The sequence below is a fragment of the Penaeus japonicus genome, unplaced genomic scaffold (genome assembly GCF_977035675.1).
Source record: "Penaeus japonicus unplaced genomic scaffold, GWHDUDI00000001_assembly GWHDUDI00000005, whole genome shotgun sequence".
Taxonomy (NCBI): domain Eukaryota; kingdom Metazoa; phylum Arthropoda; class Malacostraca; order Decapoda; family Penaeidae; genus Penaeus; species Penaeus japonicus.
The window spans coordinates 15,459,596-15,472,095 of record NW_028234407.1 but is presented as its reverse complement, the minus strand read 5'-3'; the positions used below and the strand labels follow the sequence as shown (position 1 = coordinate 15,472,095).

General features: G+C 48.7%; 1 protein-coding gene across 26 annotated transcripts in view; it reads right to left on the bottom strand.

Annotated features, from left to right (window-relative positions):
• LOC122265181 (uncharacterized) overlaps positions 1–12,500 on the bottom strand; it is a 675,490-nt gene that overhangs the window by 551,251 nt on the left and 111,739 nt on the right. Inside the window, exon 1 of one of the 26 annotated variants that reach the window (XM_086537015.1) lies at positions 5,333–5,383. The exons of the other annotated variants lie outside the window; for them this stretch is intronic. The gene's annotated coding sequence lies outside the window, so the exon portion shown is untranslated. Of the gene's footprint in view, positions 1–5,332; positions 5,384–12,500 lie in introns of those variants that run through there. 26 annotated transcript variants of the gene reach the window in all.

Here is a 12,500-nt window from a genome sequence, read left to right as displayed (position 1 = left end):
GGCAAAAACGCGTCCGAAATCACGGATGTGACGAAACAAGACAAATGTTCCGGCGCCTTGGAAGACGGCCAACTAGGCAGAGTTGGTTGGGGGGGGGGGGGCAAGGTCAAGCATCCCGCTCCTCCCTCCTACGCGGTTCTCTGGCGCATTATCCTCCAGGGGAATGAGGTCACTCCACTCCCTTCGCCTTAGTTAAAACTGAAATAAATTAAGTCATGATAAAAAGGTCAACGACTGTGACCATACACACCTGGCCAAGAGGGCTGGGCCATAAAGGTCAGAGAAAGCGAAACCAGCGAGATCCAAAATGAAAAAGAGGAAGCAAGATGAGTAATGTCTGAAACGCTTCGAGATTGATCAACCAGTATCTTGGGGTGACTCTTCCACGATGCAATGTGCGGGAACCGCCTTCTGTCCTCAGTAAAAAAAAAAAAAAAAAAAAAAAAAAAAAAGTGATATCTCCACTTAGGCTAGTCATATATGAACCAACAATATAAAGTACACCGACTAAAACAAAGGCAAGTCCTCTCCTTGAGAACTAAAAGTTCTAATGCTAGGATGACAATTAACTATTTAGAATAATCATTATAGAAAACCAATATAAAAAAACAAGAAAAAGTACAACAAGGAATACATAAAGTCTACCCTAATTCCGAAACCAAGCCCTGATGGCAAACTCAGGGCTCTCCCAAGGTCCTTGCACGACGCACACACCCCTCAGGGTCGGAGCAGTTGGCAGCGCAACCGGTTCAGACAGGGCGACAAACCGGGTTTTATGGGCAAAGTTGCGTGGGATTCTAGAATTTAGGGGCGTCTATCTCTCATCATGGAGAACGGCATGCTGTAACCCTCGCATTGCCGCCTGGGCGTCCCCGCGTCGCCCGTCCGTTACCACACCCATTCGAAAGCCCTTGCCAAGGAAGGTGCTTTGGTAAGCGGGAAGGGAGGGATGGGAGGGAAGGAGGGAAGGAGGGAGGGTGAAGAGGGAGAGGGGGGAGGGAGGGAGGGAGGGAGAGAAAGAGAGTGAGAGAGAGAGAGTGAGAGAGTGAGAGAGAGAGAGAGAGAGAGAGAGATACGCAAGCATCCATCTGGGAAAATATGCATCACAACCATTGTGTGATTTTCAGACTAACAAAATAGAAAGGGTGACCGAAAGAAGTAAAGAGAGGACAAAAGAAAAGAGTTCTAGATTTTTCCCCTTTTTCCACAGTCTTCGGCATCGTATCACATAACATTACTCTTTAAAAGTGACGCAATGACGAGCTATCTCAATGGCATGAAAGTTATGGCACTGTCGATGATCCCCATCCCTTTTTCAGTTTTACTTTCTTTAAAACACACACTCAAGCAGGTAGACAGACAGACGCGGTCACAGATGCAGGCACTAGCCTGGCCAGAAACAGGAATACGTAACGTGCGCCAGAATATAATAAATCTAATCGAATCTGTATTGCTGCCCCGTTTCATAAGAGATGAAATCTTTATATATGCTTTTGGTGGTTTAGACATATTTTTTGTAAATCTATTCAGAATAATTTCGCTATCTTTCTTACATACAAAATCGACCCTAATATCTGACATTAGGGTCGTTTTTTATTACTATTTTTTGTTATTTCATAGGAAATCATGTTTGATAATCACTAAAAGCATATATAAGGGTTTTTAGAACAAATAAGAAAAATAACAATATGTAATGGCAATAAGATCATTGACTTATGATAACGAACGATGTAGGCTAAACCATGCATACCAGTAAAACTCACGCAAATAGAGGTAAAGCCATAGGCAAAAGTTTAGGGAAAGACGTACAATTATCATAATTCCATCACAGCAAACAATCATAGCACTATAGTCTTCCTATCTACAAACAGCACCCTTACCTCTACCTCAACATCACCTAGGCCACGCCAGAGGATGCAGAACGATGTGTGTGAGGGGGGGGGGGCAACACAGACTTAAGGAGGAGGGTGTAGGCCACTGGGTGATAGAATGAGGGAAGGAGAAGTGGAGGAGAAGGCGCGAAAGAACAGCCAGACGAAAGGCGGTATTGCACAAAAGAAGACGCACACACAACACAGTGCCAGCTCTTGACCGATTCCCACAGCATTTGGATATCCGTAGTTCTGTAAACAATGTTTCAAAGTTCTATTCATAGGTATCCGAATACGATACGGAATGCCATCCATCAAAGGCATTTTGTATCAATGTCTTGCTGATTTTCTTTGAAGACCGAAAATCTTTTCCTTTTATTCGCTCTTCCCGGGAGAGGGAGGGAGGGAGGGAGGGAGAGGGTGTGTGTGTGTGTGTGTGTGTGTGTGTGTGTGTGTGTGTGTGTGTGTGTGTGTGTGTGTGTGTGTGTGTGTGTGTGTGTGTGTGTGTGTGTGTGTGTTTGAGCCTATGTTGCCCTACTCGATTCTATCTAACTCTCTCCTTCCACCTTTCATCATTCGGGAGATCAAATAGGACACATCTGGAAGGGGAAGGGGGAAGAGGGGGCACCGCAATCTAGCAGAGGAGAAAAGAGGGGAAAGTCCTGTCACTGAGCTCGGGCATCTTTGGCGTAGCATCCCGCAATCAATAATTCCCTGATTATGCCTCCATCCCTTCCTTCGCTCCTCTCAAGCCGCCACACATTCCAACTCGGCTCGTGATGACCTCGTGTCTCTCGTGCCTTTCGAACCTTATGAACAGAGATAAACGCCCAAATCCACACTTTTCATGCGAACGTATTCCGGTAAACCTATTTATAATGTTAAAGTGAAAAATATAGGAAGATTATAGGCAAATTCGACCAGCAGCGCACGCACGTCGCCCACGGAACTCACAAAGGGACAGGTGCTAGTAATAACAGCAGTAATGTTTTGCAACGCAGGTACCATCTGGCAGCTGGTATTAATAAAGGCTTGGCGTCGCTCGCCCTCGCCGGCACCCTGGTGTACAGCGACATACTTGTAAAATGCTGCTAGCACAAGTACTAAAAGCTCGGCATTTTAGCATTTTATCCATTACACTTTATTTCGTTTATCACCTGTATTACTGTGGACTGTTCCTCTTTTTCGGATTTATTTTCTCTTACATATTATCTGGTAGAACATAAACCATGTAGCACTCCCTTCCTTTTACTTGTTTTTGCGGCGTCAGTCCCCTCGCGTGACCTCCATCTCACCGGGGGTAACACCTGAGAAGCAAGGTCATTAGGTGCACAATGACCAGATCTGGCCTCATTACCTTGGACTAATCACTGGCGGCAAATAATTAAGCGATCCTTAATTCCCGGTTAGAGCCACTTATGACGTAGATTCGGAGTCAGGCTCAGACGCGTAATTAGGTTCATTATTGGGGAATGAAATCAGCGGGAAAAAGAGCAATTAATCAAGTCCAATGTCCAATGTGGTGGTGATTCCGAGTTGGAACTATGGGAGTATAATATAAAACGAAACCGAGGAAAAAGAACGAAATCTCAAATCCGCGGTGTTTGCTAGAACCTAGAACCCCACTTTAAACAGCAACTTCGCTCTTGGGCTTCCTTCATGTAAATCTAAATCCAGAAACTTAGTCTATTTATTTCCACGTCTGCCTAATTCAAATTCGCGTCGAGTGACTGCCAATCAAGGCGTAAAATGAGCTATTGAGTTTGTGTGACAACGAGAGAGACATGGGCCCCCATGGAGACGTCTCGACGTTGACATTGACAAGTTTATTGAGACAAGCGATTGCACCTCAAAAGGATGGGGCAACACAGATTATCCTTACCCCCGTCTTAGTTCCTCCGTGGGCTCTTACATCTCTCGAGAAAAAAAAAACGTACAGCTAATAGACTTTGCGGGAAAGAGAAGCGTAGACAGGCACGCCACACCCGCGCGTTGTCTCAAGTCCGAAAATATGACCATAAGTGATCCTCGAGCGATTCTCGCTGAGTTCAACCCTTAAGCCCACTAACGTAAGCCTTTAGGGCCTAAGGATTGTTGAAATTAGGCGGGAAGCGTTGGGGGACAGCGAGGAGGAAGGGATGGCGAGGGAGATGGAGACGGGGAGAGGGAGAGGGAGAGGGAGAGGGAGAGGATGAGGGTGGGAGGAGAGAGGGAGGGAAGGAGGTAGAGAGAGAGAGAGAGGAGAGAGAGAGAGAGAGGAGAGAGAGAGAGAGAGAGAGAGAGAGAGAGAGAGAGAGAGAGAGAGAGAGAGAGAGGAAAGAGAGAGAGAGAGAGAGAGAGAGAGAGAGAGAGAGAGAGAGAGAGAGAGAGAGAGAGAGAGAGAGAGAGAGGGGGGGGGGGGGGGGGAAAGGGAAAGGGAAAGGGAAAGGGAAAGAGGAAAATGAAAATGAAACTGCCACATTCCCTTTCTGCGTCAACCACACAGCTGCGGGTGCGTCCCATAATTCACCGCTGTTTATTACTAAATTGGGCGCAAAATTGAAGTGTCAGATATGATGTCCGTTCTACCAAGGTATGGGGTTATCGAAACTCGTGTGTGCGTGTTTCTTTGCTTCGGTTGTTTGTTTGTTTATGAATGTGAACGTTTGTTTGTTTGTTTGTGTATGCGTTTGCTTGTCTGTCAGTGTGAGTGCTTGTGTTTGTTGTTTGCCTGCTTGTGTGTGAGTTATGTATGTGTTTGTGTGTGGGGGAGAGGGGGGGAGGAATATATGTACGAGTCCGTAGTTATATTTCAATAATAACGATAGCGATGACATCCGTTACAGCAGAGCCGCCAATCAGCGTAACGAGTAAACTGGCCATGATGGATTATGATGACTGGTTAGTAATAACGAGCGTGTATGTTTGCGGTTGTGTGTGTGGTTGTGAAATAATTAACAATAATTAATACGGACAATGATAAAAATACAGTTAAGATAGTAGTAGTAGTAGTTGAAGTAGTAATAGTAGTAGAAGTAGTAATAATAGTAGAAGTAATAGCAACAGCAGTAATTGAAGCAGCAGTAGTAGTAGCACCAGTAGTAGTAATAGCAGTAATAGTAGTGGTGGTGGTGGTAGCAATGATAGTAGTTGTTGAAGCGGTAGTACTACCAGTAGTTGTAGAAGTGGTAGTAATAATAATGATTATCATTATCATTATTATTATTAACATCATTATCATTATTATTATCATTATTACTATTAGCATTATCATATCATTATTAATATAATGATTATGATAGTAGTAGTAGTAATAATAATAATAACAAAATTAATAACAATAATTATCATAACCATTATCATTATCATAATGATGATAATGATACTACTATTAACAATATTCTATTTGAACATTTTAGTATTAAATAATTCGTTATTCCAGAATTCACTCCTACACCCTCATTTCTCGTTGTCTTTATTACCTGTTACCCTTTTGTCTCGTTCTGCTTCCGCCGCCAACCAGCACAATTTACCTGTTGAAAGAAGAAAAAAAACATGAGTTAGAAGTCAATCAGCCATTGTAATTTTTAGCAATGGTGAAATTATTCCACTGAATATGCAATAGTACACAGTCCATTCACTGCACATCACACACTTTCTTGTTATCTTTATTTTTTATTTTTTTATTTTTTTATTTTTTTACTTTTCATTGCCCCATTTTGACCTTATGCGTTACTCTCTCGACCTCATCAGCTCGCGACCCTTTCCCTGGAATACCATCGGACAACTGGAATTCGACCCAAGGCAAGCACGCACTTGATCGCGAAGTGGAAACTCATTTCGAACGAGTGGACTGGCCTTTTGACCTGGCGAGATGGAGGAGGAGGGGAAGGGGGGGGGGGTAAGTATCCTGAGACAGAGGCAATGCGAGGGATGTAAGATTGCCATTTCAGTTATTTCTTTTCGTTGCCATTTAAGATTCATTCGTTGAGAAAATTCATGAGACTACTGTACACACATTTACTGTTATCACTTCAATGGCATCGTTATCACCAGCAGCAGTAATGCCGTAAATTGTTACAATACCGTCAGTACCAATGTATCAAATAACAATCCGTATAATACCTTTCAAACAATCACCATCTCTATCAAAAGAATTTCCAAAACAATTTTGCCACTTTGAATACAGATTTTTGGTTCAATATTCATTGTTCCCTTAATAATATCCCTGATTTTCTTCATTATCTATTTATTCCATTTTAATTATCAATTCCAGTCATAAGAATACTTTATATTTCAAACTCGTGATGTAAACATGTTTGTATTATCATTATTATTATTATTATTGCTATCATTATCTTTATCATTATAACCATTAATTAAATATACAGCTGTCTCGAGAAATTTATCACGCTTTGTCCCGTTCACCTCCTCCTTCTAATAGAAGACCCGCCCACCTCCTTCCTATAATAGAAGTCACGCCTACCTCCTTCCTCTAATAGAAGACCCACCCACTTCCTCCCTCTAATAGAAGTCACGCCCACCTCCTCCCTCTAATAGAAGTCACGCCCACTCCTCCCTTTAATAGAAGTCCCGCCCACCTCCTCCCTATAATAGAAGCCCCGCCCACCTCCTCCCTCTAATAGAAGTCACGCCCACCTCCTCCCTCTAATAGAAGTCACGCCCACCTCCTCCCTCTAATAGAAGTCACGCCCACCTCCTCCCTCTAATAGAAGTCACGCCCACCTCCTCCCTCTAATAGAAGTCACGCCCACCTCCTCCCTCTAATAGAAGTCACGCCCACCTCCTCCCTTTAATAGAAGTCCCGACCACCTCTCTATAATAGAAGCCCCGCCCACCTCCTCCCTTTAATAGAAGTCCCGCCCACCTCCTCCCTCTAATAGAAGTCACGCCCACCTCCTCCCTCTAATAGAAGTCACGCCCACCTCCTCCCTCTAATAGAAGTCACGCCCACCTCCTCCCTCTAATAGAAGTCACGCCCACCTCCTCCCTCTAATAGAAGTCACGCCCACCTCCTCCCTCTAATAGAAGTCACGCCCACCTCCTCCCTCTAATAGAAGTCACGCCCACCTCCTCCCTCTAATAGAAGTCACGCCCACCTCCTCCCTCTAATAGAAGTCACGCCCACCTCCTCCCTCTAATAGAAGTCACGCCCACCTCCTCCCTCTAATAGAAGTCACGCCCACCTCCTCCCTCTAATAGAAGTCACGCCCACCTCCTCCCTCTAATAGAAGTCACGCCCACCTCCTCCCTCTAATAGAAGTCACGCCCACCTCCTCCCTCTAATAGAAGTCACGCCCACCTCCTCCCTCTAATAGAAGTCACGCCCACCTCCTCCCTCTAATAGAAGTCACGCCCACCTCCTCCCTCTAATAGAAGTCACGCCCACCTCCTCCCTCTAATAGAAGTCACGCCCACCTCCTCCCTCTAATAGAAGTCACGCCCACCTCCTCCCTCTAATAGAAGTCACGCCCACCTCCTCCCTCTAATAGAAGTCACGCCCACCTCCTCCCTCTAATAGAAGTCACGCCCACCTCCTCCCTCTAATAGAAGTCACGCCCACCTCCTCCCTCTAATAGAAGTCACGCCCACCTCCTCCCTCTAATAGAAGTCACGCCCACCTCCTCCCTCTAATAGAAGTCACGCCCACCTCCTCCCTCTAATAGAAGTCACGCCCACCTCCTCCCTCTAATAGAAGTCACGCCCACCTCCTCCCTCTAATAGAAGTCACGCCCACCTCCTCCCTCTAATAGAAGTCACGCCCACCTCCTCCCTCTAATAGAAGTCACGCCCACCTCCTCCCTCTAATAGAAGTCACGCCCACCTCCTCCCTCTAATAGAAGTCACGCCCACCTCCTCCCTCTAATAGAAGTCACGCCCACCTCCTCCCTCTAATAGAAGTCACGCCCACCTCCTCCCTCTAATAGAAGTCACGCCCACCTCCTCCCTCTAATAGAAGTCACGCCCACCTCCTCCCTCTAATAGAAGTCACGCCCACCTCCTCCCTCTAATAGAAGTCACGCCCACCTCCTCCCTCTAATAGAAGTCACGCCCACCTCCTCCCTCTAATAGAAGTCACGCCCACCTCCTCCCTCTAATAGAAGTCACGCCCACCTCCTCCCTCTAATAGAAGTCACGCCCACCTCCTCCCTCTAATAGAAGTCACGCCCACCTCCTCCCTCTAATAGAAGTCACGCCCACCTCCTCCCTCTAATAGAAGTCACGCCCACCTCCTCCCTCTAATAGAAGTCACGCCCACCTCCTCCCTCTAATAGAAGTCACGCCCACCTCCTCCCTCTAATAGAAGTCACGCCCACCTCCTCCCTCTAATAGAAGTCACGCCCACCTCCTCCCTCTAATAGAAGTCACGCCCACCTCCTCCCTCTAATAGAAGTCACGCCCACCTCCTCCCTCTAATAGAAGTCACGCCCACCTCCTCCCTCTAATAGAAGTCACGCCCACCTCCTCCCTCTAATAGAAGTCACGCCCACCTCCTCCCTCTAATAGAAGTCACGCCCACCTCCTCCCTCTAATAGAAGTCACGCCCACCTCCTCCCTCTAATAGAAGTCACGCCCACCTCCTCCCTCTAATAGAAGTCACGCCCACCTCCTCCCTCTAATAGAAGTCACGCCCACCTCCTCCCTCTAATAGAAGTCACGCCCACCTCCTCCCTCTAATAGAAGTCACGCCCACCTCCTCCCTCTAATAGAAGTCACGCCCACCTCCTCCCTCTAATAGAAGTCACGCCCACCTCCTCCCTCTAATAGAAGTCACGCCCACCTCCTCCCTCTAATAGAAGTCACGCCCACCTCCTCCCTCTAATAGAAGTCACGCCCACCTCCTCCCTCTAATAGAAGTCACGCCCACCTCCTCCCTCTAATAGAAGTCACGCCCACCTCCTCCCTCTAATAGAAGTCACGCCCACCTCCTCCCTCTAATAGAAGTCACGCCCACCTCCTCCCTCTAATAGAAGTCACGCCCACCTCCTCCCTCTAATAGAAGTCACGCCCACCTCCTCCCTCTAATAGAAGTCACGCCCACCTCCTCCCTCTAATAGAAGTCACGCCCACCTCCTCCCTCTAATAGAAGTCACGCCCACCTCCTCCCTCTAATAGAAGTCACGCCCACCTCCTCCCTCTAATAGAAGTCACGCCCACCTCCTCCCTCTAATAGAAGTCACGCCCACCTCCTCCCTCTAATAGAAGTCACGCCCACCTCCTCCCTCTAATAGAAGTCACGCCCACCTCCTCCCTCTAATAGAAGTCACGCCCACCTCCTCCCTCTAATAGAAGTCACGCCCACCTCCTCCCTCTAATAGAAGTCACGCCCACCTCCTCCCTCTAATAGAAGTCACGCCCACCTCCTCCCTCTAATAGAAGTCACGCCCACCTCCTCCCTCTAATAGAAGTCACGCCCACCTCCTCCCTCTAATAGAAGTCACGCCCACCTCCTCCCTCTAATAGAAGTCACGCCCACCTCCTCCCTCTAATAGAAGTCACGCCCACCTCCTCCCTCTAATAGAAGTCACGCCCACCTCCTCCCTCTAATAGAAGTCACGCCCACCTCCTCCCTCTAATAGAAGTCACGCCCACCTCCTCCCTCTAATAGAAGTCACGCCCACCTCCTCCCTCTAATAGAAGTCACGCCCACCTCCTCCCTCTAATAGAAGTCACGCCCACCTCCTCCCTCTAATAGAAGTCACGCCCACCTCCTCCCTCTAATAGAAGTCACGCCCACCTCCTCCCTCTAATAGAAGTCACGCCCACCTCCTCCCTCTAATAGAAGTCACGCCCACCTCCTCCCTCTAATAGAAGTCACGCCCACCTCCTCCCTCTAATAGAAGTCACGCCCACCTCCTCCCTCTAATAGAAGTCACGCCCACCTCCTCCCTCTAATAGAAGTCACGCCCACCTCCTCCCTCTAATAGAAGTCACGCCCACCTCCTCCCTCTAATAGAAGTCACGCCCACCTCCTCCCTCTAATAGAAGTCACGCCCACCTCCTCCCTCTAATAGAAGTCACGCCCACCTCCTCCCTCTAATAGAAGTCACGCCCACCTCCTCCCTCTAATAGAAGTCACGCCCACCTCCTCCCTCTAATAGAAGTCACGCCCACCTCCTCCCTCTAATAGAAGTCACGCCCACCTCCTCCCTCTAATAGAAGTCACGCCCACCTCCTCCCTCTAATAGAAGTCACGCCCACCTCCTCCCTCTAATAGAAGTCACGCCCACCTCCTCCCTCTAATAGAAGTCACGCCCACCTCCTCCCTCTAATAGAAGTCACGCCCACCTCCTCCCTCTAATAGAAGTCACGCCCACCTCCTCCCTCTAATAGAAGTCACGCCCACCTCCTCCCTCTAATAGAAGTCACGCCCACCTCCTCCCTCTAATAGAAGTCACGCCCACCTCCTCCCTCTAATAGAAGTCACGCCCACCTCCTCCCTCTAATAGAAGTCACGCCCACCTCCTCCCTCTAATAGAAGTCACGCCCACCTCCTCCCTCTAATAGAAGTCACGCCCACCTCCTCCCTCTAATAGAAGTCACGCCCACCTCCTCCCTCTAATAGAAGTCACGCCCACCTCCTCCCTCTAATAGAAGTCACGCCCACCTCCTCCCTCTAATAGAAGTCACGCCCACCTCCTCCCTCTAATAGAAGTCACGCCCACCTCCTCCCTCTAATAGAAGTCACGCCCACCTCCTCCCTCTAATAGAAGTCACGCCCACCTCCTCCCTCTAATAGAAGTCACGCCCACCTCCTCCCTCTAATAGAAGTCACGCCCACCTCCTCCCTCTAATAGAAGTCACGCCCACCTCCTCCCTCTAATAGAAGTCACGCCCACCTCCTCCCTCTAATAGAAGTCACGCCCACCTCCTCCCTCTAATAGAAGTCACGCCCACCTCCTCCCTCTAATAGAAGTCACGCCCACCTCCTCCCTCTAATAGAAGTCACGCCCACCTCCTCCCTCTAATAGAAGTCACGCCCACCTCCTCCCTCTAATAGAAGTCACGCCCACCTCCTCCCTCTAATAGAAGTCACGCCCACCTCCTCCCTCTAATAGAAGTCACGCCCACCTCCTCCCTCTAATAGAAGTCACGCCCACCTCCTCCCTCTAATAGAAGTCACGCCCACCTCCTCCCTCTAATAGAAGTCACGCCCACCTCCTCCCTCTAATAGAAGTCACGCCCACCTCCTCCCTCTAATAGAAGTCACGCCCACCTCCTCCCTCTAATAGAAGTCACGCCCACCTCCTCCCTCTAATAGAAGTCACGCCCACCTCCTCCCTCTAATAGAAGTCACGCCCACCTCCTCCCTCTAATAGAAGTCACGCCCACCTCCTCCCTCTAATAGAAGTCACGCCCACCTCCTCCCTCTAATAGAAGTCACGCCCACCTCCTCCCTCTAATAGAAGTCACGCCCACCTCCTCCCTCTAATAGAAGTCACGCCCACCTCCTCCCTCTAATAGAAGTCACGCCCACCTCCTCCCTCTAATAGAAGTCACGCCCACCTCCTCCCTCTAATAGAAGTCACGCCCACCTCCTCCCTCTAATAGAAGTCACGCCCACCTCCTCCCTCTAATAGAAGTCACGCCCACCTCCTCCCTCTAATAGAAGTCACGCCCACCTCCTCCCTCTAATAGAAGTCACGCCCACCTCCTCCCTCTAATAGAAGTCACGCCCACCTCCTCCCTCTAATAGAAGTCACGCCCACCTCCTCCCTCTAATAGAAGTCACGCCCACCTCCTCCCTCTAATAGAAGTCACGCCCACCTCCTCCCTCTAATAGAAGTCACGCCCACTTCCTCCCTCTAATAGAAGTCACGCCCACCTCCTCCCTCTAATAGAAGTCACGCCCACCTCCTCCCTCTAATAGAAGTCACGCCCACCTCCTCCCTCTAATAGAAGTCACGCCCACCTCCTCCCTCTAATAGAAGTCACGCCCACCTCCTCCCTCTAATAGAAGTCACGCCCACCTCCTCCCTCTAATAGAAGTCACGCCCACCTCCTCCCTCTAATAGAAGTCACGCCCACCTCCTCCCTCTAATAGAAGTCACGCCCACCTCCTCCCTCTAATAGAAGTCACGCCCACCTCCTCCCTCTAATAGAAGTCACGCCCACCTCCTCCCTCTAATAGAAGTCACGCCCACCTCCTCCCTCTAATAGAAGTCACGCCCACCTCCTCCCTCTAATAGAAGTCACGCCCACCTCCTCCCTCTAATAGAAGTCACGCCCACCTCCTCCCTCTAATAGAAGTCACGCCCACCTCCTCCCTCTAATAGAAGTCACGCCCACCTCCTCCCTCTAATAGAAGTCACGCCCACCTCCTCCCTCTAATAGAAGTCACGCCCACCTCCTCCCTCTAATAGAAGTCACGCCCACCTCCTCCCTCTAATAGAAGTTCATCAGCTTGAAATGTTAGTCATCTGGTCGGAGTTGGCGAAAGGGAACTTTTTTCTCTTCATCGAGGCCCTTGTGGCTGAATGTCAGTCTCTCCCTCCTGCCGCTCGCTCTCCGTCTGGGCCTGTATCCTAGTCCGCTGCTCTCTCTTCTCTGTTCTGCTCTTTTTTCTCTTCTCTTCTCTCTCCTGCTCTTTTATCTCTCTTCTTCTTCTTCTTCTTCTTCTTCTTCTTC